General features: G+C 41.9%; 1 non-coding gene across 1 annotated transcript; it reads left to right on the plus strand.

Annotated features, from left to right (window-relative positions):
• The first annotated feature begins 4,779 nt into the window (after window positions 1–4,779).
• On the plus strand, window positions 4,780–4,861 carry trnas-uga (transfer RNA serine (anticodon UGA)). Its single transcript has one exon. It is a non-coding gene; the product is annotated as a tRNA-Ser (tRNA).
• Window positions 4,862–5,315: the final 454 nt, after the last annotated feature.

Raw genomic sequence — 5,315 nt, forward strand, 5'->3', positions numbered from 1 at the left:
TGAGCAGTTGTTCATTTTTCAGAAGGTTGGTGCTTCCATTTCCTGCAAGTCCACAAGTTGAAGGAAAATACTGAACCCCACCTGCAGGACAACCTCATCCACGCTGGTCAAGAAAGCTCAACCTTCTGTGGACAATAAGACGCATTCGTCTCAAACACTTATAATCTGTCATCTTTGCTTCATGGCGAGTCTCCAGCTTAACAACGTCACAGTGAAGCGCTGGTGCCGACAGGAAGGCTCAGCAGCAGGTAGTGAGAACTGCCAAAATGATGATGATCATCATCATCACCATCAGACATGAACAGGAAGCGTTGTCTGAAAGGCCACGCAGCATCACGAAGGGGGACATCCTCTCGCCGGAGCCACAGGCGGTTCGGCTTCCTCTCCTCTGGAAAGAGGTTCAGCAGCCTCGAAAGTAAAAGCTGAACAACAGCTCCTATCAGGCAGACATTTGTCTGCTGAGCATTGAGAAATGAGAAGCACACACTCAGACGCTGTAAGAAACACATGCAGTTACTGTTGTTTTGCACAAACCTGGTATTGGTACTTTATATACACATATATATAAATATGATGGTGATAACTGCGTCTGACTTTTAAGTGAATGCATTCACAGCACACCTTTGTTACTTCATAATCCATATATAATAATCATAATCTATGTGTGTGTGTGTGCATTATTAACATGGACATAGTAGATGGGTTATTCAGTTACCTCACTCATTTCAGTTAAAATATTTATTACTGTCATTACTTTTTATTTATTTTCCTTCTACTCACTATATTTATTCAGTTATGCCATGTGGTCAGGTTTTATGTATGAGTTTTGACACCACGTGATCGTCATACCAACGATATTGAACATCCTGCAGCTTTGGCTCCATTGGAACATGTAACGATGTCTGGTCTCAGGCTGGCAGCTCAAGCTCGGCCTGTTGCATTACGTGTGCGGTTGTTGCACTTAGAAAGGTAATCTGGGAAGAGGCTAAATCCAGCATTATTTTTAAAAGACAGGAAGTGAACCATACGTTTGCGTGACCGTAAACAACCTCTGGTATGCCGGCTATTAACCCGATTTTCGCAAAACATTCATTAAGGTTTGCCGCCCAACAGTGTGTTGGCACTCGGCTTCCTTCCACCTTTAAACGTCAGCTTGGTGTTCATCAGTTGTTTGTTCCGCTCTGGATAAAAACAGACTCTCTTTGTTTCTGTCGCCATCAGTTTAATACCTTGAGGATGACTCATTCAGCAACGACGCATGAAAACACATGTTCTCTGTGTTGCAATAAGCATCCGCATCAAGCGAAGAGTGCTTACATTCGGTCTAAGGTATCCCCCTCAGGCTAGAAAATATCAGCATCTGTGGTTCACGACAAGCCTTTTATATGATGGCAATACCAAGTGGATCATTTGCACATGGTTGGCAGCCTCATTGGTGCAAAGGGGACGCACACAGTCCTCTTAAACTTGGATGTCTTCTCCATCATAAGGGATTAGTTTAAATTCAGTTCATTTCACAAATCCATAACTTAAAAGGCTGCAGGGTTGCTGAGCAGTTCTTGTGTGTGTGCTTGCATCGGGGTCTCTCTGCAAACGACTATCCAGCCTTTCCCACATGTTAAGCAGTGGATGCAGCTGCAACTCAGACCAGTGGAGAGGATATCTCTGGTTGGGATCTTTGCATCAGCCTACATTGACATTGGGGGGGGGGGGGGGGGATTGTACATTGTGCACATCTGTAAAAAGTTCATTTGTGTCTCAGACTGGTTTCAGGATCCTGACACTGTTCTGCGTCTTCGTGAGATGTCTTTTAGTTGCCCTTTAAATGCTAACATGTATACTGTATACAGTATAAGTAACTGTGGAGAGATAGGTTCATCATCATAGAGAAATGCAAAATCGGTTGTCTTCTCAACTCTCTACCTGAAGATCCCTCAGAATCAGCGGGTTGATCTAAGAAGAAGAAGAAGAATCTAAGAAGAAAACTAGTGGAATTATGCACATCTGATTCGCTCAGGCTGAACATCTGGAACATCGGTGGAAATGTTTATTTTAGATCACCTGGATGTCTGAGGTGCTTACGTGTCCAATCTCAAACATCACACTCTTATTTCAAAGATCTTTGATTCTCAGGAGTTGAATTCTCTATAAATAGATGATGCCAAGTGACGGCAAAACACATTTTCCTTTGAGGCTCAAGTTAGCTGGAGTACAGCTAACCGTCACTCTTATCTCCAATCATCGCTGCAGGATCCACATTCCATTTGGACCCAGTATTCCCAAACAATGCTAACTTTATTATTGCAAGGCATGCATGCTCCTACTGTGCCATTGTTATTTTGTTTACTTTAAACAGATGCTTCATAAGCAAGCGCATGCACGTTTGAGGTTTGGGAGAAGATCGTCTGTGCAGACTCTCATTATGTTTGTGATGAAACCCCAAGTGTGAGCTTGGTTTCAAATGTAAACAATATAGGAGCATCACAGCTGGTGTGTCTTACAGAGGTGTCTGTCAGCAGGAGAGAAATCCCAGAATGCATAGCTGTGTGGTGAGCTAGTCTCGTGACTCGGAAAGAAACGTTTTCAAAATGTTTAATGAACAAAAATCAAGACTGGACAATTATCTAGTAATTAAGGCCTCTGGAACCACAAACTGTTTCGCAACTCACTCATGTTAGTGCATATCAAGCAATGTATTTCAGTCCCATTCAAATCATGTTAAGTTTTAAACAATGGCCGATTATGTCTTTATGGTTTATGCAAACATTCCAAATGAACCCTTTTTTCGTGCCTCAATAGGGAATTCTTCTGTGGCTTCTGTGAAAGAAACCTGCAAGGCCAGATGTGTTCGGGCCTTCAGTTAGAAGTAGAGAAGAGGCCTCTGTGGCTGCTTTGCAGGATGGAGCGGTTAGCAAATGATAAATGACACCAGATTGGATGCTGAAAGATAAATGACCGTATACAGCCATGTTGAAAGTCAGCCGTATTCATCATTGGAGCTCGTGCTTGGACTCTGTGTCCCGTGGGGTTGCCGTGGAATGGCACTATCTATCTAGTGAGTAATGAGTTTTATTTCTGGGACTGGAATACATGCTTTAAAAGCCCCAAATCACGCCTAACAGTTCGTGGCACATCAAAAAGTAGTTCATTTGTTTCACCCGGAGGAGAAGAGGGATTGAACAGAAGAGACCGAATGAGCGTCTCCTCGCAAAGTTAGCCTCTATCTCAAGTCAGTCTTCCAGACTCCCCCCCCACCCCCCCTCTCCTTTCCTCATCACTTTGCCACCACATCCCTGTTAATTATGTATTGCTCCTCCTTTTGAGCTTTCTCTGACTTTTACACTTACTTTTCTTGGATTTCTTGTGTGGTTCTCGGTATATTCTCTCTATCTCTGTCACTTTTCCGTTATTCATCTTTTAAAAACATTTCTTCTTGCAATTGTCACGTTAATCCCCTAACCATATGATAGTCACTGTAAGATTGTCTGCAGCCTATACGTCATGCATAGTATGCAATTCTGCTCGCAGATGAAGGATCTGCTTTGCTCTATGAGAAAATGAGTTCTAAATTTGTTGACAATTTTAGAGGCCATCCACAACAAAGAGCAACATTCCAATATTCCACAAAATCATTGTGGATGGTGCCCTTCTAGAAAAGAGAGAAGACTAAAAGATTTGTCTTGATCTTGGAGAATAATATAGAGTCCTTTGATTTACAAGCAATTTTACTAAAGTACTAAAATAATAATTTAAGGACAAACTATTAAAAAAGTGCAACAATGCTAACGGTAAAACATTGACTATGCATGTCACAATGTTTTGGATTAAACGAGATTTCAAGAGGAACAGTAAAACACACAAAGTAGACTTTTTAACCATATTTGTCAGGCAGGGTCTGCAGTGACTCAGGGAGAGTGTGAGTTTTTCCAGCACGCACGCATTAAAAAAAGAAAGCCTCATGCCTCCAATCAGGATCAATGACTTCAAAAGGCTGCTGCAGTAGGCGGAACAAAAAAAGAAAAATAAATCATGCAGAAGAAGGAAACTTTTTCTGCAACCGACCAGAAATAAAGGAATCAAGGAGAGGCCAACACCCCAACTGGGGAAACGGTGCCAGCAACATGCTGTGTTGTGCTGTATAAAAGAAAACCCAGAGGTTATAAAACTGCTTTGTCCCACAACACTGAATATAGAAGCATTTATTAACCTTTGAAAACAGAGACAATAACATATATTTTTGGTGTGAATGAAAGACCACAGAGGGAGTGATAGAGATTTAGAAAGAGTTTAATAATCTGATTATGGTGACATTATCTATACCTGTGTCACGTGATTTTATTTTTTGTTAAATATCTATAAAATAATAAGAAAATTTGTACTACTCTGGATTAGGAGAAGAAGAAAAAAAGCAAGGATCCAGCTGGTGAAGCACACAAACTCCTGGAAAATGGAAACTATAAGATGCAATATCCATGAGTCTGCAAGGATAAAAATTCCACTGGTTTGGAATGTCAAAAATGATCAATGTCAAGCAAGCAAAGATGGACAAACCTGCGTGTTTATGAAAAACACAGGTTCCCAAAAGCAGTGACTATCCCACACTGAAGCGGCTGAAATGGGCAGAAGCAGAAGTGCGAGCGCAGCTGCTAGATCGTTCGGGCTGGCTCATTCCACTTTACTGTCTGCCTTTGAAAGTCACATCGCCATGTTTAATAGAGCAAGGTGTGGCGTAGGTGTGGCTGCCGATCCGAAATGTGTGGCTATATTCTATTCCCGTGTGCTGCGATGGCCGAGTGGTTAAGGGTTTGGACTTGAAATCCAATGGGGTCTCCACACGCAGGTTAGAGCCCTGCTCGCAGTGGTGAATGAGTATCTCTAGTCAGTAATATTATACAATCTATAGTTGCACTTTAATTGCAGAATTCCTTGTCAGCTCACTGAATTCAGCTCTTTCGTCTCCAGTGAGCTTCCGTATCTCCTCCACTGGGTGAGGAATGGCTTTATCTTTGTGATCACCAGATGATACATTTGCTTGTGCACGATGTCACTGATGATATATTATCCTCAAGATTGATGTATTTATCCTGAGTATCTCTAAACATGTGCCATTATCTGTACACAAAGCAGTCGTGTTGCGCTGTCATAGCACGCTGCTCATTTGTCTTCTGTCGGTTTGACCCGTAATCGACCTGGAATAAGGTCCAGTTGACCCAATCAAAGAAAGCAGTCAGTCTTTGTAGCTGCCATGAATGTTCACGTAAACATGATTTAAAAAAAAGGTGTTGCTTCATCAACGTTCATTTTCAATACACCGA

The sequence above is a fragment of the Brachionichthys hirsutus genome, chromosome 2 (assembly GCF_040956055.1).
Source record: "Brachionichthys hirsutus isolate HB-005 chromosome 2, CSIRO-AGI_Bhir_v1, whole genome shotgun sequence".
In the NCBI taxonomy this organism is placed as follows: Eukaryota; Metazoa; Chordata; class Actinopteri; order Lophiiformes; family Brachionichthyidae; genus Brachionichthys; species Brachionichthys hirsutus.